At 49.5% G+C, this 20,695-nt stretch overlaps 1 protein-coding gene across 15 annotated transcripts in view; it reads right to left on the bottom strand.

The window, feature by feature from the left end:
- tncb (tenascin Cb) overlaps positions 1–20,695 on the bottom strand; it is a 417,727-nt gene that overhangs the window by 170,996 nt on the left and 226,036 nt on the right. For 3 of the 15 annotated variants that reach the window (XM_072488250.1, XM_072488249.1, XM_072488251.1), the window contains exon 1: positions 12,447–12,816. The exons of 1 other annotated variant lie outside the window; for it this stretch is intronic. The gene's annotated coding sequence lies outside the window, so the exon portion shown is untranslated. Of the gene's footprint in view, positions 1–12,446; positions 12,818–20,695 lie in introns of those variants that run through there. 11 more of the 15 variants (XM_072488253.1, XM_072488256.1, XM_072488254.1 and 8 more) reach the window with 7 other exon arrangements.

Below are 20,695 nucleotides of genomic sequence, written 5' to 3'. Positions count from 1 at the left end.
GCTCCCATAAGAGTACGGTTGCATGCGCCAATTCCAAATCTAAACCCTTTAACACTAAAAGCTGCCAAATCCTGTTTGTGCTAATGTGAGTTTACCATGGCTTTTTGAACTGCAATGCATTAAAGCTATTTGACAGCGATCACATTGAAGAAGTGCAGCTAATTGGGGGCAAACTGGCCAACTTTAGTTAGCTGTAAGAGGTGGATAAGAGACAGCTTTGACAAAGGGTTATCTGGTCTCAAAATGTGAGCTCTTTTCTCTCCCTAAAGATGCTGCCAGACCTGCTGAGATTTTCCAGCATTTTCTATTTTGGTTTTAGTTAGCTATGTTCTATAAAGTGGTCCCATGTTCGGTAAACCAATCACATTTTAAACTCGCAAGGTTATGGGTGCGAATTTAAGAGAGCCTCTTGGAGTAAAGTAAATGGGGAGCGTGATTCCACTTTTAAACTCATTAACCAGTTCCACTCTGCATGACATAATGGAGCTTTGTGTCTAACAAAAGTGTTCCAGGAGAACAAGTGTCCCAGAAGGAAAAGCAGTATTCTTTATGATGGAACACCAGTAAAACAGGGAAATTCACTGGACCAAAACTGTTTTTCTTTCTGGGTTATGAATGGCCACTTTCTCTATGGTGCCCACATCCCGAGAATGAAGTAAAACAAAAAATTCTTCTCATGGTTCTGGAATTTGTCTTTTACTATATATATATTTGCACCATCTCTTTGTATGGATTGTATTAACATGCTCGTAATGCTTCGTTGTATTGGCTTTGAAGAGAGGCTGCCACATGAAGCAGTATTTGTTCCTCCCCTCTTCAGGTAGTGACTAATCTGCTCTATCCTCCGGTCGCTTCTCTTCCTGTTGCATTATGCCTCCCTCGCCTCTCTGGTTGAGATCGGCGAACATGGCAGAGACCAAGGGCTGGAGTTAAGAGGAGCGCAATGATATAGCTCAGCTATTCATTGGATAGATCTGCTGAGCCACTGGAGGAATGCTTTAAACAGAGCGTTGATCTAATGTTAATCTAACATGAATAGAAAGAAAACTGGATATCTCCATTTCCAGGCCAACTGTTCTTAATTAGATTCAATATCTCAGACACTGAATCTAGCCAGATGGCACGAGCAGATTGCGGCATGGCTAGATTTTAAATAATTAATTGGTGCCCTGAATCAAATTTCCTTCGCTGCAAACTTTAAGAACAGTTTCATTAATTAACTCTGTCACTATGGCGGCAGCAAGGAGACTCTTTAGAGAGGTGTCCACTGACTCTGAAGCGGATGAAGGAAAAGGCGGCATTTGGTGGAAATGCAGCTGAACTCCATTACAATTTCTTACAACACACTCAGATTTACTATTCCATGCCTGGAGATGCTAGAGCGATAGACACAGATTGGGTCCATAGTTAACAGTCCAGTGAGATTGCCACTGGAGCAATCACACAATAATGATTGGTAAAACAATAATGTGGATTCTTTATTTGAAGATAAGACCGTGGGCGTGATCTTCCCAAAAGGCAACAAAGTCCCCGAGCGAGCGTGTTTAGCTGCATGTTTCCCGGTACTCGCAGTGCCGGGATTGGTGGGTATTAATTGAGGAAACTCATCAGTGCTCAAAGGGGGGTTGTGGTGGTAATGTCACTGGACTAGTAGAATAGAATCCCTACAGTGCAGAAGGAGGTCATTCAGTCCATCGAGTCTGCACCAATCGTCCAAATGAGCACTCTACTTCAGCCCACACTCCCACCCTATCCCCGTTATCTAACCTGCACATCTTTGGACACAAAGGGGAAATTTAAGGTGGCCAATTCACCTAACTACACAACTTTGGACTGTGGGAGGAAACTGGAGCACCCAGAGGTAACCCACGTAGACAGGATGAGAACGTGCAAACTCCACACAGACAGTCACCCAAGCCTGGAAACTAACCCAGATTGCGCTGTGAGGCAGCAGTGCTAACCACTATGCTACTGTGCCCCACCCAGTAATCCAGAGAGGAATTCTTCTGGAGCAGTTGTAATGCCCCTAGCGTTGGGGCAGGAGCTCCGGGTTCAGGTCCAGCGCCAGGACGTCAGAAGGAGCATTTATAATGTGGTTTAACAGACTGATAATCAGCTCAAGAATCGTTCTACCATTTCCCCCGCTATTCCCCAATGGGTAAAACTGTGCGATGTGAAGATACGGTGAAAAAAAAGTAGGTGAGAGGCCCAACTGATGATCTGGGAACATGGGTTCAAATCTCACCAATAGAATTTAAATTAATTTAATAACGTCTGGAATATAAAGCTAGTCTCAGTAATGGTGACCATTAAACTATCATTGATTGTTATAAAATTCCATCTGGTTCACGGATGTCCTTTAGGGGAGGAAATCTGCCATCCTTGCCCCGTCTGGCCTATATGTGATACCGGGCCCTCAATGTGGTTGACTTTTAAATGGCTGAGAAAGCCACTCAGTTTGAGGGCAGTTAGGGATGGACAGCAAACATTGGCTATGCCGGCGACGCCCACCTCACATGAAAGAAATGAAGAATATATATATTGGCTACTTTGTGGGTTGGAGATGCAGGCTGCGTAAACTGTCTTTTGTAAATTAAAGCTTCTAAGTATACAAAGGCTAGGTTTCAGTTCTTGGCGCAATGCTTGCCAATCTGAGTTCGAACTGAACTGGCAGCGATATTAAGTTTCAGCTTTAACCACCAGCAGCTGGACACTGACTTCAACGGACTGACTGTCAATGTGAAAGGTGCACTGTTATGTGAATTGAGGTATTCTGCAATGAAAGCCAGGAAGTGGTTTCTGCTGAAGAATACAACAGTGGTTTGAAGTGCCCTGGGAGTGGAGTGGGTGGGTTTCGTGACACTGCTGGAGTACATTGTGATGGCAGCAAGAGCCAAGGCAGCTGGATCATTATGGATTGTGGCTTTCCTTCCTTGTGGGTGACCACATAAGAGAGGTGGGGAATAGACAGCAGGAATTGCAATTTTCTGAGAAAGGATAGAAGAGGACACTAAATAGGCCATAGGAGGAGTAATCTTAGGGTGGTTTGGATGATTCGCCTTTAGCAAAGGAGCAGGAGCAGCGATATGTATAAGGGATAGGACCTATAAGTCAAGAAATACAAAACACTCTCATGTCAGCAGTGGGGACTGTATGCTATTTCAGATCAACAAAATGCCCCTTTAGCACATAATCTCCCACCCCTCCCTCCCCCCTAAAAAGATGCAACTCTGTTGGACCAGTACTTGAAACGGTCAAGGTTAATGTTGTAAAACTGAATAGACGGGATTCCCCCAGGAACCGCCATTCAATGGCCACTTAAGGGGCCTTTCCAGCCCAGCCACAATTCTTAGACTGGCAGGAGTGGGTTGAAGTAGGGTGGGAAACAGAGAAAAAAACTTTTCTCTATCTTGGGCAGGAAGCTGGGGTGGGGGTGGGGGGCTGTGGTGGTGGTGGCAGGGGGGGGGGTTGCTCACTGAAGGCCCCGACAAAGTTGGGGTGCTGTACCCTCCAGGACCTTAGAACTTCGGCCTTCCCTCCCTCACTAACCTATCCCCCCGATCTGATCAACTTTCAAGCATTACATGTGAACATACAAAATAGTAGCAGGAGTAAGCACCATAAGCCTGCTCCTCCATTAGTTAAGATGCCGGCTGATCTTTTGCACTTCAAGTATTACATTCCCATCCACCTCCAGTACCAGGTCCAGTACTGCCCCTCCCCTAGTTAGACTATCTACATATTGCATCAAGAAGCCTTCCTGGATACACATTACCAACTCTGCCCCATCCAAGTCCTTGGCACTAAATGAGTCCCAGTCATTATAGGGGAAGTTAAAACCCCCTACCACAACAACCCTGTCACTTCTGCACCTATCCAAAATCTATCTGCTCCTCTATCTCTCAGTGGCAGTTGTAGGGCCTGTAATAAACCCCAATATTGTGATTGCCCCCTTCCTGAGCTCTACCCAGATTGCCTCATTGTATGAGCCCTCTGAGGTGTCCTCCCTTGCTATAATATTTTCCTGAACCAGTAATGCTACTCCCCCACCCCTTTTACGTCCCCCTCTATCTATCCTGAAGCATCTATATCCTCCAAGAGGAAACAGCCTTTCCACAACCACCTTGTCAAGACCGTCCAGGAACGTATATACTTCAATCACGCCACACCTCACTCTTCTAAACACCAGTGGAACAGGCTCTGTGTCAAACCTTTCCTCATAAGACAACGGGCTCATTCCAGGAAATTAACATCTCTGCTCCCTCGTCAAGCTAATAGTAATCGTAAACTCCAGCAAAAGTTGCAAACCTGTAGTAAAGTAGAGGACGTGTAATCTGTCAGAAACCTGTTAGGTTCCAAGTGTGGGAGATTGTTTTGTTTTGATTATTTTTAATGAAGTCCCAGAAAATCAGCCTCAACGTCCTGACTGTGCTTTTCTAATGGGAAAATCTCACAAAAGATGCTTGCAGACATCCAAAAAAATGAAAATCATTTGAAGAACAAATTTGGCGCAGCATCCTTTCATTACCAGCCCCGCCATCCACCCCCCTTTCCCTCCCCCCCCCCCGCACCCCCCACATCGCCTTCCTCCATCCTCTCTTGATGCAAACAGGATGTTTGCAGACAAATAGAAAGGAGGGATTCTGCCATTTTGAAATGGAAGTAAACATGTGCATTTGAACTTGAATGAAGACTAGCTCCCAGGGATACGTGCCAAATGAGGAGCGTCTCAGGGTTCTGGCCTGAACACTCACTTTCCTACAACTGTGAAACAAGCACTCTCTCTGTCCTTGGTACTAAATGTGCGACTGTATTCATGAATGCACACATTTCTTTTGTAATGCTTTATTTAATATGGCCCCTTTATCTATCGTTTTAACTGAGTGTTGATTTCTTCTCCTGGTTTATACATTTTTCATTCTTTTAATTTTTTATTCTGTTAATGAGAATTGAAACAAAAGCAAACTTCTGGGGCGAAATTCTCCTACCCGCCCCGCCACATTTCTGCCCCGACCAGCCGGCGGGAGTCTCCGTAACACCGGCCGGTCAATGAGGTTTCCCATTGTGGGGCAGCCCCACGCCGTCGGGAAACCCCCGGGCGCCGGCAAAACGGAGACTCCCGCCGGCGGAGAATGACGTCCCCTGATCTCCCATAATTACTTGTCACTGGATGATTTCTTTCTAATTATGAATTTAGAATACCCAACTATTTTTTTTCCAATTAAGGGGCAATTTAGTATGGCCAATCCACCAAACCTGCACATCTTTGGGTTGTGGGGGTGAAGCCCATGCAGACAAGGGGAGAATCTGCAAACTCCACACAGACAGTGACCCGGGGCCGGGATTCGAATCCAGGTCCTCAGCGCCGCAGGCAGCAGTGCTAACCACTGTGGCACCGTGCCGCCCTATCACTGGATGATTTCAAACTGCAACAAAGAACTGATGCTGGATATTATTCCTGTGCTCTTTGTACATGGCAAAAATCTCTCTGGTGTGGCCTTACAAATCATTTCGACGAAACCTGGCCCAGCTTCTGTCGGGGGACTGTGGTTAAACTTCTGCAAATGCACACTAGAGGCACCAGCACATAATCCAACAAAAGCTTCAAAGTCAGCATTGGGACGAAGGTGTGTCGAATGCCATTGGGCCGGATTCCCTGGTCCTCCAGCCATGTGTTTTTCGGCAGCCCACTGTTTGCTGGTGTTAGGATTCTCTACTCCCATGGATTGTTGATGAGCTTTCTCATTGAAGCCACCCCCGGCAGGGGGTGCGTTGCCGTGGAAACAGAGACTCCCAATAGTCGGAGAATTCCTGCCACGCTGCGTTTACTCTCATTTTTGCTTTCCTTAAGGTCAGATATAAGCTAGTTAGATTCAGTATACAGTTCCATCTACATTGCCCCTTTCTTCTTCAGCTCGTATCCTGTTGTAATTTCATATCCATCTTATGCAGAGATTTCTGTGATGGAACTTTATTTACAGTACTTAATATGATGCTTTAAAATATCTGCTCCATTATTCTTCTCTGGCTTCCTGCTCTTTAAATACATTTTGTGTACTTTTCCCTGACTCCATGTCCAGGAGTACTGGATCAAGCACAGTAAGCATCAATAATAAACAGACTCACATAATCAAATACAGAATAAGTGAACACTAACATTGGGTGGGATTCTCCGCAATTGGCATGATGGCCTGACGCCAGCGCCAAGAACGGAGCAAACCACTCAGGCGTTGGGCCAACCAGAAGTTGCAGAATCCTCTGCACTTCCGGGGGCTAGGCCGGCGCTGGAGGGATTGGCGCCATGCCAACTGGCGGCGAAAGGCCGTCGCGAGTTGGCGCATGAGCAGACCGGCCGGCGTGTGCCTGCTCATGCGCAGGGAGGTTCTTCTCCACGCCAGCCATGGCAGAGCCCTACAGAGGCCGGCGTGGAAGGAAGGAGTGCCCTCACAGTACAGGCCCACCCGCAGATCAGTGGGCCCCGATCGCGGGCCAGGCCACCGTGCCCCCCCCCCCCCCCCCGGGCCAGATCCCCCCACACCCCCCGAGGACTCCACCAGACGGCCTACCAGCCAGGTCCCGCCGTGTGGGACCATGTCCATTTTACGCCGACGGAACTGACCAGGAACTCACGGCCGCTCGGCCCATCGGGGCCGGTGAATTGCCGGGGGGGGCTGCTACTAACGACCCCTGACCAGCGTGGCGTAAACCCCACCCCACCCGAAAACCGGTGCCGGAGAACATGGCAGCCAGCGTCGGAGCGACGGGGCAGGATTCACGATGCCCCCCGGGGATTCTCCGATCCGGGGGGGAATTGGAGAATCCCACCCATTGTGTTTTCCCAAATGTCAGGAAATCAGAGGTAATTTTTGATTAACTATATTTGTATCGGTAAATATTAGAAATAGATTTTAGTGGGTTTAATTTAATGTTTCTGTATAAGGAAGGGTGAAACTATAGTTAAATTCATGCTCGACAAAGGTGTTTGCATGCGTGGGGTTTGGTTTTAATTCAAACCATGGTCAGGAATGAAGGTGAATGGGGTCCAAAAATACTGGTACCAGCTGGTGTGCCAGTTTCCGGACCCTGTTCCTGGTGTCAGCTGGTGCCCATGAACAAATTAGGCTTGTTCAGAGCCTTGTTCACCATAATTAATGGGGGCCAATTGAGATTTTCCAGTCATCCTCCAGGTTCCAGATGAGACAGGAGCATAGTTCAACTGCCTGTAGTGGGCACCCAATGGTAGATTAGGGTGCCAGCATTGCAGGAAAGCCTACAGACTCTCCCTGGTGCCTGGGTTGAGGCACAGGCAAAGATCAACCTGGAGAAGGATTCCCCCACTCCTGCCCATATTGGTGGCCTGGCTGTTTCATTTATTTTTTAATCAATTAATGTAACAGTCCCTCCTGTTTATTTCCTTGGTTCCCATTTATTTAATTTTATGGTTTTGGTCCATGAACGCATAATAGAGATGTGCCTTTGAGTAGAAGACTCAAAGTTGGTGTAGCCTGCTTTCCGGGCCACTGTGTTCCTGGATTTTTCTTTGGAGAGGAGAAGCCAGACTCCTCGACACTAAGTGGATCTGAAGAAACAGGTTTGGAGGAAGTAAGTTCGACTTATGGGTGGGTTGGCCAGGCCCAGTGTTCTGCCTGACAACAGTCAATGATTGGTTCTTGCATGATGCTTTCTGAGAGCAGAAGTGATTAGACCTTGAAAGTGAAAGGATCTCTCTCTCTCTCTCTTCTGCTTGCTGAAGTGAAAGAACGTGCTCTGTTGTTCTGAAAGCAGTGAGTGCCTGGCACACCCTTTGCTGTGAACCTGAAATGATGCTGAATGATGAGAAAGGAGACAACCTTGCCAGAGAAAACCAACTGAGCCGAGAAGAAAGTAACACCAAAACAAAAGCCTGAACTTCAGAAAGACATTGACTGGAACTCATCCCAGTGCTTTAGAGATCCTTATCCTTTTATTTTTATTAACATTTTCTTTCCCTTTCTCCACCACCCTTTCCCTTCTGTGTTGTTTGCGTGTGTGTGTGTGTATTTGTGTGTGTAGAGAGTGAGGGTAGTTAGTAACGGAGGGTTGGGAAAGGGGTAATAGATAGTCAGTTACATTTTCTGTCCATTTAATTTTAATACTGTACATCATAGATTATCATAGAATTTACAGTGCAGAAGGAGGCCATTTGGCCCATCGAGTCTGCACCGGCTCTTGGAAAGAGCACCCTACCCAAGGTCAACACCTCCACCCTATCCCCATAACCCAGTAACCCCACCCAACACTAAGGCAATTTTGGACACTAAGGGCAATTTAGCATGGCCAATCCCCCTAACCTGCACATCTTTGGACTGTGGGAGGAAACCGGAGCACCCGGAGGAAATCCACGCACACACGGGGAGGATGTGCAGACTCCACACAGCCAGTGACCCAAGCCGGAATCGAACCTTGGACCCTGGAGCTGTGAAGCATTTGTGCTATCCACAATGCTACCGTGCTGCCCAGTTGGTAAATAAAAGGTTACTTATATTTTAAAGTTACAAACCTGGTGACTGCAGTTTATTAGGCTCAAGAAGGATCTTGGGTATTTTAAATAAAATAAAATCTAATTTTACCTGTGTTGCGACTCCGGGTCAAGTGGAGTTTGAATTGGCTGGGCACTAGCCCAGGGTATTGTGAGATTTTTAAAAAACTTGTTGAAAGGGTACCTTCATTCATGAACCTGTCTCCATGTCAATTAAGGGGGAGCCCCAGTCAACATTTCAACAGACGCCCCCTATTAACCAAGACCAGAGTCAGGACCCCGAAACAGCCCTGGCTCCTGTTTCCATTCTCGAAGCAAAAATTCAGCCCACAGAAGTAGCAAGGGTAAGAAGCCTTACTCCCGCTATTGATCCTGGTTCAGAGAATTGCCTATAAGTCTCCACTGGGGCTTTCTTGTTGTATTCATTCTCAACCCTCACCCCCATCTTCATCTCTGTAACCGTCTCCAGCACACCGACCCTCTGAGATCTCGGTGTTCTTCCACACACTTGCCCATCTCAATTCTTAATTGCTCCCACTGGTGGTGGTGCTTTCAGCTCCCGAGGCTGTATACTCTGAGATTCTCTCCCTACACCGCTTTGCTCTGTCTGTCACCTGCTTTCCCTTCCCTAAGGTGCTCTTTAAATGCTGCCTTATTGACCAATGTTTTGTCCTAATTTCTTGTTGTGTAACTCAGTGTCTAATGTTGTTTGATACTGCTCTTCTGGTGCATTATAACAAATGCTTTAACCCTTTTGAAATATGTTATGTATTTGAAGGGTGTCTTTGCCTGTGAGCCAGAAGTTCTGGGTTCAAGTCCCAATCCATGACTTGATGTCCGAGGAAGGTGTGCTTACTACATGGCCAAACAGGTTGAGCGTCAACTTACAAATCCTTCCAATGTATGCCAATAGCAGGCGGTAAAGGCCGGAGAGATTCCTGGTCAGCCTTGCGATGGAAAGAGATTGGAGTCTCTACCATCACTATTCATAGCCCCAGGCTAACAAATTAATGTAAAAGTGTATGTTGCTACAGCAATCCAGACTCCTTGGTGTGGGGTGGGGAACCGGGGCGGTTGGGGGAAGGTGTGTGTGTGTGAGGGGGGGGGGGGGGGTTGGTTTAATTGGCAGGACAGACATTGAGGGTGGCTTTTGGTTGGGCGGTCAGTGTGGACCAGATTAATGCTAAGAGTGTGGGTTGCAATCCCCATTCTGGCTGGATTGGATTAGGGATCTATCCTTGTGCCAGTGTGATCATGACGCTGTGATTTAGACCTGCCTTTGGGCAGAGAACTCAAGTAGAAGAAGAAAGAAAAAGTGTATTAAGCTATTTTTTAAAAAGGCATTTAGCCAATGGAATTTGTATAAATACTTGTGTATATATAAAATAGCGACCAACATAATGTCATATACATACATTTATACAATTAGTACATTGGTGACTAATGCTCGTGACCAATTTCAAATTGTTTGCTACAAATGGTCTTCCTTCCAGATAGATGAGAAGGTGCTGTGTTAATTTCACTATGTGCCAATTTATAATCTGAGCTCTGTTCATGCAGAAGAGGCTTTATTTAATTTCAGCTGTACTCGAAGAATTTAATTAAACCGATTAACTTTATGCTGCAGTGGAAATTAACACAAACAAATAAAAATTCTGAATATTTCAGGTATATAGTCCCCCAGTGAAGTAATTGCATTTAAATGCACTGTTAACAAATGTCTGTTAAAAAGAATGTGTCAAAATTCCAAGTTACAATATTCTCATTATGTCCTAAAATGTTTCCCTTAATGTTTTACTGTTACCAAAGGTACAAAGTGCCTTTATTTCATAGCATCCCTACAGTACAGAAAGAGGCCATTCGGCCCATCGGGGCTGCGCCGACTCGCTGAAAGAGCGTCCTACCTCGGCGCAATCCCCCACCCTATCCCCGTAAACCCACCGAGGAGCAGTTCAGCATGGCCAATCCACCTTTGGACTGTGGGAGGAAGCCGGAGCACCCGGAGGAAACACACGCAGACACGGGGAGAATGTACAAACTCCACACAGAGAGTCACCCGAGGTTGAAATCGAACCCGGGTCTCTGGCGTTGTGAAGCATCAGTGCTAACCACTGTGCCACCCTACTTGAGGGAATTTTGAAATGATGGCCAAGAATTTAAAATAAACTGCCACACCGCTGATATAAAACACTTGCTGGAGACATTCTTGCATTACAGAAAACACAAAATACTTCCTTCCCTTATTCCATTAATTCTATTCGGCCTCCTCATTCCATGAGCATTCAACATTGAAGGCAGGCAGGTGAGCTGTCCACGGACAGTGTTTCTCCAAAACTGACCACCAGGAGGTGTGTAGTGGTATCCACAGATTACTTTCCTTTTAACTGTCCCTTGCTTCAGTTTGGGGGCACGGGCACACCTCTTATTTGGTTCCCTCCTACAATTTCCTGACTGACATTGATTCTATGTTCAGAATCACAGGGACAATTCAGCCAGCATCTCCTGGCTTTTCCAGGGTGTTTGTTGCCAAGGAAGTACCTGCGACCTGAACTCAGCAACCCTTTTTTTGTGCGAGAGATCAGGACTCGTCAGAAGAAAGCCCCCAAAACAGCTGCTTTCATTTATGGGAAAAATAAGATGAATGACCGCAAGACGAAATGAATAGAGGTAAATGAAAAGGGCAAAATTACAACAGACCAGGAAAGTCCCAGATTTGATGGACATCTGGATTGAATGAGCTGATGTCATCCAGAATGGCAAGCAGGTGTGCTACCATTGACCCTGATGCCTTCAAGCTAAGAGGGTGGGGGGTGGAATCAACCGGGACTGTCTGCTGCTAACATTGTTCCAAAAGCACACACGCGATGACAGAATCACACTCAAGACACTTATTTTTTGCTCTCGATTGGGCAGCCTGCCAACACTCAGTGTCCAGGCTCAGGACTGGCCGTCTGAATGAAGGGTTAGCAGGTGGTACTCGTGAAACTGGAACTCAGAACCCCCATTCAAGGGAGAGAGAAAATTGCAAGAGCGGGAAAAGAAAAGAATCCACACACAAAATCCTGTAAACTGTCATATTAAACAATTTGGGTTTTAATGAAGCTGTCAACCAACGTATGAGACCAGAGCGGAAACCCTCTATTAATATTCAGAAAATACCAACAATCAATATATATCAGTATTCTTGCTTTGTCAAGATATTTTTAAAAAATCCCTGGCGATCACTACCACCATTATAATCTGAACAGTGAGTTTAGACCTTTAATTTACTGGTATGGCTGCTGCTACTGCAATAAAATCAAAGGGGGATTCCATATCAGCTTCGCCACACCACTTCGAGACAATAAATCTGTCTTTCACCGGGGCAGTGAATTACGCAAGATTCAGCTTTTGTTCAGAGGTAAAATGCCTATGTGAGCCGCCTGGCAGTGGCAAGTATTTCAGCATTGTCGTTTTTAAGCTTGACAATCAATTTATTCATTCCTATGAAATGAGAGTTGGATACCAACCTTTAAAAAAAATGGTTTTAGCTGTGAAGTCTGCTAATTGCTGAGAACTTGCCCTGAGTGCACGCAAAGGTGTTTTAACTGCCTCCCACTTTGTATGATATTGTATGAAAGATTTCTTTACACAGCTTCTGTTATTTTTGCTCACAAACTCTGTGGGTATCCTTCACATAATGACAACACCCCGGCTCCCGCATCGAAAATATTTGCAATTCAATACAGAGAGAAGAGAATGAATGCATTTCTTTTCTGAAAATTACTGCAGTGTCAGCATTACTTTAACACACATACACACAAAGACTGTATGGACTTCAAACAAAATATCAGTAATAAAGCCTCTGAATAAGATCATCTATATGAAATCTCAATATTGAAAAATTTATGAAGAGTTCGTAGCAGATTTTACAAAATAGCTTTCTCACCTTTAATTGTACTGACTGCGAACCATGTAGTTCCTACTGTGATCAGCCTTAAGGATTCAGCTCCTCCACCTCAGCGAAACCTGCCCTTCAAGCTTTCTGTTGCAGTCTGTGTTCAGATTGAAGAAACAGCCTGTGTGAAGTCCCATGTAGGTGCTCAGGAACAAAGCTAATTCATCCCCTCTCCCACACCTTTCTTCAAACACCAGGCTGTGGTTAGTCAGCCAAGCAAGCATGCTTTCGGTTTATATAGCATCTCTGAAAGCAGTGAACTTTGGCATCATCCCTGTAATGAGATGCCTTTCGGCTGACTCCAAAAGTGATGAATTAAAGCTGCAGTCACTCTGTGCTGCCTGCTTTTTTGGAAAATTGTTCCAACACACCATTTATGGTGAAGGATGAAGTCACTTTAAGGGTTCGGAACCCCCCCTCCCTCCCCTCCCCCAAGTGACTCAGCTCATAGGGAGATTTCTCATTACACGTAAAAGTTACAAGGACCAATCAGTTACCAGGTAGTCTGGTATCTAATTGCAAAAGGGAGTATAAACTCAGGAGAGGTTTTTAAATGATCTGTCTGCTGCTGGGCTGTTGCAGTAAAGGCAGACTTCAGGTTTCTTTTGTTAAAGCTCCAAATACTGCTCTCTGGATCTATCATCAGAGGTTACAGGCAAATGAAAGAGAGAGATTTGAATGACTTAGAAATCATCTCCCCCTGGTCACGAATGAATTGTCCAGGAATTATTCAATGGGTTACCTCCTCGACGACTATCAACAAAGCTTGTTTCAGATGTTAATAAAAAAGCAGTGAACTTTCAAACACAATGTGTATCAAACACGATTACTTGAAAAAAATTGAGACTTGAGGATGGAGCTTTTGAAAATATCAGCAAAGGGATTCATAAATATTATTTAATTATTTATATTCATTACTACGCCATGTCAGCCGTCATTCAATTTTGCAACCTTCCCACTTTGGAGTGAGAAGGTTTTGCGGGTTCAAAGTCCCATCCAGGACTTGAACACAAAGTTCCAGGCTTACACTCTGGGGTGGTATGCATTAGGGGTATTTTGTTACCCTGTGATGTCGAGAGGCTATTGGTGGATAGACGCCGGGTCCCGATTGGATCAGCCGCCTACTATCCAGTAAGGCGGAGTATAAGAGCCCAGGTTCTCCCAGCAGCCGCATTCTGTAACTGTGCTGCTGGGGAACAAGTCTGCGTAATAAAGCCATCGATTGACTCCTTCTCATCTCGTCTCGTGAGTGATTGATTGTGCTACAAATTATTACTCACACTTTAAAGAACATGGAGCTCTGAATCACTCTGGAGTGTCTGCAAATCAGCCCTCACGCGGCAAGCTCAGTGGCCACTTTTGAACACTAGTTAGCATGTTTTGAAGGATACCTCCAAACGGCCACCTGCATACCTACAGAAGACCAGAAAATGCTGGTCCTGCATTCCAGGGAGAGCCCGGAAATCTACACTCTCATAGAGGACGTGGACGATTACCAGACGGCGCTTGCCATGCTGAGAGGACTCTATGTTCGGCCCGTCAACCAGGGTTACGCACGCCACCAGCACGTGACGAGACAGCAAATTCCCGGAGAATCGCTGGACGAATTCTACAGTGCGCTGCTATTACTGGGGAGAAATTGCAACTACTGCCCACCGGTTCCGGCTAATGAACTATGGAGCTACTGATTCGGGATGCTTTCGTGGCAGGTATGCTTTTGTCCCAAATTTGCCAGCGATTGCTGGAAAGAGACTCACTAGGCCTCAAGGAGGCACGGGCCCTCGCTGCCTCGGTCGATGTGGCATCACAGAACGCCCGGCCTATGCCCCCGACCGCGCGGCAGCCCCTTGGGCACCGTGGACCCCCGCCGCGACCGGACCCCCGGCACCGCCAGCTCCCCCGCAGGCATGTGCTGCCAGAGCGCCAGATCACCCGGGTGGGCCCCGCTGCTACTTTTGTGGGCAAGCGAAACACCTCCGACTGCACTGCCCGGCCCGCCCAGCCCTCTGTAAAGGGTGCGGCATAAAGGGGCACTTTGTAGCAGTGTGCCAGGCCTGGGGGGTCACCGCAATCTCCAGGGGAGAACCAGCACTCCAACCTCAACTCCCCCAATGATCCATGTGCGGCCATCTTGGGTCCAGGACTCCATGTGGGAAGGATGGGTGCCGCCATTTTGTGCTCCTCCGGCCACGTGCGATCAATGGGCGGCGCCATCTTGTCCACCCCCGACCGTGTGCGACCCGTGGACGCCGCCATCTTGGCTGACGGCTAAGGACCCCGGGATGGACGGCCCCACAGGGCCTGAGGAAAACGCCCCGATGCAGCAACAGCGACTGGCTTCGGTGACCTTGGACCAGTCGCGGCCCCGAATGCTCCAAACGGCAACAATGATGGTATTCATAAACGGGTATGAGACACCCTGCCTAATCGACTCTGGGAGCACGGAGAGTTTTATACATCCCGATATGGTAATACGCTGTTCCCTTCCGATCCACCCGAGTAATCAAAAGATTTTCCTGGCAGCAGGATCCCATTCTGTAGAGATCAAAGGGTTCTGCATCGCAAACCTCACGGTGCAGGGGAGGGAGTTCAAGAACTATCGGCTTTACGTCCTTCCCCACTTCTGCGCTGCCACACTCCTGGGGTTGGATTTCCAGTGCAACCTCCAGAGTTTAACATTTCAATTCGGAGCCCTATATCCCCACTCACTATCTTCAGCCTCGCGACCCTCAAGGTCGACCCGCCTTCCCTGTTTGCAAACCCGTCGCCACTAGGAGCTGACGGTACAGTACCCAGGACCGAACCTTTATCCGGTCAGAAGTCCAACAGCTGCTGAGGGAAGGCATAATCCAGGCCAGAATTAGTCCCTGGAGAGCTCAGGTGGTAGTTGTAAAGACCGGGGAGAAGCAGAGGATGGTCATAAACTATAGTCAAACCATCAATAGATACATGCAGCTGGATGCGTACCCTCTCCCCCGCATATCCAACATCGTCAGTCGGATTGCACAGTACAAGTTCTTTTCCACGGTGGACCTTAAGTCCGCCTATCACCAGCTCCCCATCCGCCCGAGCGACCGCAAACACACTGCTTTTGAAGCAGATGGGCGGCTCTATCACTTTTTAAGGGTTCCATTCGGCGTCACTAATGGGGTCTCGGCCTTCCAACGGGAGATGGACCGAATGGTTGATCGGTACGGTTTGCGGGCCACGTTTCCGTATCTCGATAACATCACCATCTGCGGCCACGACCAGCAGGACCAAGATGCCAACCTCCGAAAATTCCTCCTGACTCCCGCATACAACAGGGAGAAATGCGTGTTTAGCACCGACCGTTTAGCATTCCTCGATTACGTAGTGCGAAATGGAGTTATAGGTCCAGACCCGGAACGCATGCACCCCCTTATGGAGTTCCCCTCCCTCACTGCTCAAAGGCCCTGAAACGCTGCCTGGGCTTTTCCTCTTATTACGCCCAGTGGGTCCCCAACTACGTGGACAAGGCACGTCCGCTAATTCAGTCCATTGTCTTTCCTCTGTCGACAGAGGCCCGCCAGGCCTTCAGCCGCATCAAAGCGGATATCGCAAATGCCACGATGCACGCCATCGACGAGTCCCTCCCCTTCCAAGTCGAGAGCGACGCGTCCGACGTAGCTCTGGCGGCCACCCTCAACCAAGCGGGCAGACCCGTGGCCTTTTTCTCACGCACCCTCCACGCCTCAGAAATCCGCCACTCCTCAGTGGAAAAGGAGGCCCAGGCCATAGTGGAAGCTGTGCGACATTGGAGGCATTACCTGGCCAGCTGGAGATTCACTCTCCTCACTGACCAACGGTTGGTTGCCTTCATGTTCAATAATGCACGCGGGGCAAGATCAAGAACGACAAGATCTTGCGGTGGAGGATCTGAGATCTTGTATTGTCCCGGGAAGCTAAACGAGCCTCCTGATGCCCTATCCCGCGGCACATGTGCCAACGCACAAGTGGACCGTCTCCGAACCCTCCACGAGGACCTCTGCCACCCGGGGGTCACTCGGTTCTATCACTTCGTGAAGACCCACAACCTGCCCTACTCCATCAAGGAGGTCAGAACAGCCACCAGGAACTGCCAAATCTGAGCAGAGTGCAAGCCGCACTTCTACAGGCCAGATAAAGTGCACCTGATAAAGGCTTCCCGTCCCTTTGAATGCCTCAGTCTGGACTTCAAAGGCCCCCTCCCCTCCACCGACCGCAACACGTACTTCTTGAACATGGTTGACGAGTACTCCCGTTTCCCATTCGCCATCCCCTGCCCCGACATGAACGCGGCCACGGTCATTAAAGCCCTATGCTCCATCTTTACACTGTTCGGGTTCCCCGCCTACATACATAGCGATAGGGGGTCCTCCTTCATGAGCGACGAACTGCGTCAATTCCTGCTCAGCAAGGGCATTGACTCGAGCAGGACGGCCAGTTACAACCCCCGGGGTAACGGACAGGTAGAGAGAGAACAGAACAGAACGGTCTGGAAGACCGTCCTGCGGGCCCTACGGTCCAGAAATCTCCCAGTCCCCCGCTGGCAGGAAATCCTCCTGGACGCCCTTCACTCCATCCGGTCGCTGCTGTGTACCACAACAAATCAAACACCTCACGAATGCCTCCTTGTCTTCCCTAGGAAGTCCTCCTCCTCCGGAACGCCACTCCCAACCTGCATGGCAGCCCCAGGATCCAGCCTGATCCGAAAACATCTGCGGGTACACAAATCGGACCCGTTGGTCGAGAGGGTTCACCTCCTCCACGCGAACCCTCAGTACGCCTATGTGGCGTACCCCGACGGCCGACAGGACACGGTCTCTCTGCGGGACCTGGTGCCCGCCGGATCTACACACACCCCCCCAACACCAATCACCCCATCCCTCCCACCGACGCACCCCACAGCCGCCCCCTTCCCGGATGGATCGGTCCTTTCCCCGGCCCCGCCTAGGGGTAGTGAAGCAGGAAGAGACATCGCTACGCTCCCAGAGCCGACGGTGCCCGAGCCAGTGCCTGCATCACCACTGGGGCTGAGACGATCGGGGAGGACAACCAGGGCACCCATTCGACTCATCGAATCTTTATAACAAAGCAAGAAATGCCTCTGTAAATAATTCAGTTGCCCTGTAAAAGCAGCATTGTAAATAGTGCTAGTAGTTTGATATCGGAGCATAGCCGCTGTGTTAGTGGCATCCCAGGTACCGACTCTGTAATCCCCTACCACCATACGGCCCACTACCCCCACCGGGTTCTTTTTTAACAAGGGGTGAATGTGGTGGTATGCATTATGGGTATTACGGTACCCTGTGATGCCGAGAGGCTATTGGTGGATAGACGCCGGGTTCCGATTGGATCAGCCACCTACTGGCTCCACCCAGTAAGGCGCAGTATAAGAGCCCGGGTTCTCCCAGCAGCCGCAATCTGTAACTGTGCTGCTGGGGAACAAGTCTGCGTAATAAAGCCATCGATTGACTCATTCTCATCTCGTCTCGTAAGTGATTGATTGTGCTACACACTCCAGTGAAATATTAAGGAATGCTGCACTGCTGGAGATGCTGGCTGGGATTCTCTGTTGCCCGATGCCGATACTGTTGCCCAATGCCGGTCTGCCATGCTCTGCCCCCTTCGAAATGGCGTCATTCTGTCGTGCACCGTGCGCCATTACAACTGTGTTGGCATGTCATTGGCAGGTCTCCCACGATGCTCCGCCCCTGATGGGCCGAGTTCACGACCACATGTGATCTCAGCGGTCGGGAGCCCAGCATGGCGGCTGCGGACTGCGTCCAGCGCCGCCACACTCGGCTAGGATCTGTGCCACTGGCTGGGGGTGCTTGGGGACTGGTGGGGGGTGGACAGGGATGGCCACGGGGTTGCCTGTGGGATCGCCGATGACGGATGGGGTCCGCGCACAGCCGGCGCCATCTTGTACCGCGCGGCCACTGCAGGTCATCGCCGTGCACATGCGCGGCCAGGGACCCAGTCATTCTCCGGACGTTTTCGGCGCGGGGGCTGGTAATTTCGCCCGGCACTACTGATAGCTCCTCATCTGTCCTGGAATCGGTGCCGATTTCTCGGTCGTAGAACTCCCGCAAATTCTCCATTTGAGCCGGCACTTAGCCGTTGAAGCGGAGAATCCAGGCCAGTCTTTCAGGTGAGACCGTAAAATGAGGCATGGCCTGCTCTCTCAGGTGGAGTTAATAGATCCCTTTTGGAGAAGGGCAGGAGAGTTCACTTTGGTGCCCCTGTCAATATTTATCCCTCAATCAAAATCACCAAAAATAGATTATCTGGTTATTAGTATGTTATTGTCTGTGGGAACTTGCTGGGTAGGATTTTATGGATGGTGAGCGATCGGCGTTGCCATCCCGAGAGTCGGCGCCTGATGCGAGCTGCCAACTCTCGAACTCCCACTGTCATTTAATGCTCACTTGAGCGTTGATTGGCAGCGGCAGGACTTCCATCCACCTTCGGAAGGAAGTCCAGCCCATGAGAACTGTCAGCCAATCAGATTGGCCGATAGCTCTTCATCCGGGCCAGGCACAGTGCTGCAGAAGCCAGAAGTGGTTCCCGCCAGCTTAAAAATCACGGCTGGGCTGGATAAGATCCTTAAGTGGCCACTTAAGGTGGGGGGGGGGGTGAAATCCCACCGATTAAATTTTAGCATCCCTCCCCTTGGGACCCCGTCTTATGGGGAGGGTAAAAGTTTGCTCACTGTGTGCAACGGGGGCAGGATTCTCTGACCCCCTGCCGGGTCGGAGAATCGTCGGGGGCTGGTGTGAATCCCGCCCCCGCCAGTTGCTGAATTCTCCGGCACCAGATATTCGGCGGGGGCGGGAATCGCGCCGCGCCGGTGGGTGGGCCCCCCCGCCGATTCTCCGGCCCGCGATGGGCCAAATTCCCGCTGCTGGAATGCCTGTCCCGCCGGCGAGAATCAAACCACCAGGGTACTGGAGGGGACGCGGGGCGATCTGCCCTGGGGGGGTGCCTCCACGGTGGTCTGGCCCGTGATCGGGGCCCACTGGTCCACGGGCGGGCCTGTGCCGTGGGGGCACTCTTTACCCTCCGCCTCGGCCACAGTCTTCGCCATTGCCGACGTGTAAGAGACACCCCCCCCTGTGCATGTGCGGGGATGACGTCAGCAGCCGCTGACGCTCCCGCGCATGCGCGGACTTCCGCCAACTGGCGGAGTCCTTTCGACCCCGGCTGGTGTGGCGGGAAAGACCTTTCCCGCTGGTCAGCGGCGCGCCAACCACTCCGGCGGGGGCCTAGCCCCTTAAGCTGAGGGCTTGGCCTCTAAAGGTGCGGAGGAAGCCGCACCTTTGGGGTGGCCCGACGCCGGAGTGGTTCCCGCCACTCCATCCCTCCAGGACCCCCAGTCCGCCGGGTAGGGGAGAATCCCGGCCCAGATGCTGTTTCATCCACATTATCAATAGGGATTACGTTTCAAAAGTATTTAATTGGCTGTAAAGTGCTTTGAGCTGTTCTGTGGGCATGAAAGATGTTCTCTAAATGCAAGTCTTTCTTGTCATAATATGCATGCGCACAACGACCGAGGGGACGGCGAGGTCGAGGATTGAACTGCGCATGTGCGCACATTTTTCGACCGGTGGTGCACGGGACGTCCTGACGTCGGCGTCATGACGTGCAACAACTGTGGCTCCGCCCACTTAAAGCGGCAATGTCCCGCGAAATCTCGACGCTGTCTCCAGTGCGGCAAGCTTGGCCACTATGCATCCCTGTGCAGATCTGCTCAGCTGCCCACCGCACAGCGATCCCAGCCGCAGCGCAGGATCGTCCGGTCAGTGCAGCAACCCGTTGCAGACTCCGACATGGTTCCAGATCCCGACACCGAGGATCTCACATCCCCATTCTGGGTGGACATCATCACCAAGCATACGATGCTTTCCAAAAAAAAGGCTAACCCACTCCCAGTGCTGAGCATTGATCCGGACGATGAATGGTGTGCCACCCTTACGGTCAACCAGAATTCGTCGCCCGCCACAGAGACTGAACTTATAGACTGAATGTTGCATTGCCTGTGCTTCGTTTACACATCTGTACATATTGTTTCTTCCTAATTTGTTGTACGCACTCTATCTGCACTAGACACCTTCCCATGTAAATACGTTCAGGTATTTTGTATGTAGTTCAGCTCCTACTCATGTAAATGCGCTCACATACTTTGTACATAGTCAGGCTCATACACACCCCCACTATTTATTGACACATACACACAT

The sequence above is a fragment of the Scyliorhinus torazame genome, chromosome 22 (assembly GCF_047496885.1).
Source record: "Scyliorhinus torazame isolate Kashiwa2021f chromosome 22, sScyTor2.1, whole genome shotgun sequence".
Taxonomy (NCBI): Eukaryota; Metazoa; Chordata; class Chondrichthyes; order Carcharhiniformes; family Scyliorhinidae; genus Scyliorhinus; species Scyliorhinus torazame.
This window is presented reverse-complemented; position numbering and strand designations above follow the sequence as displayed.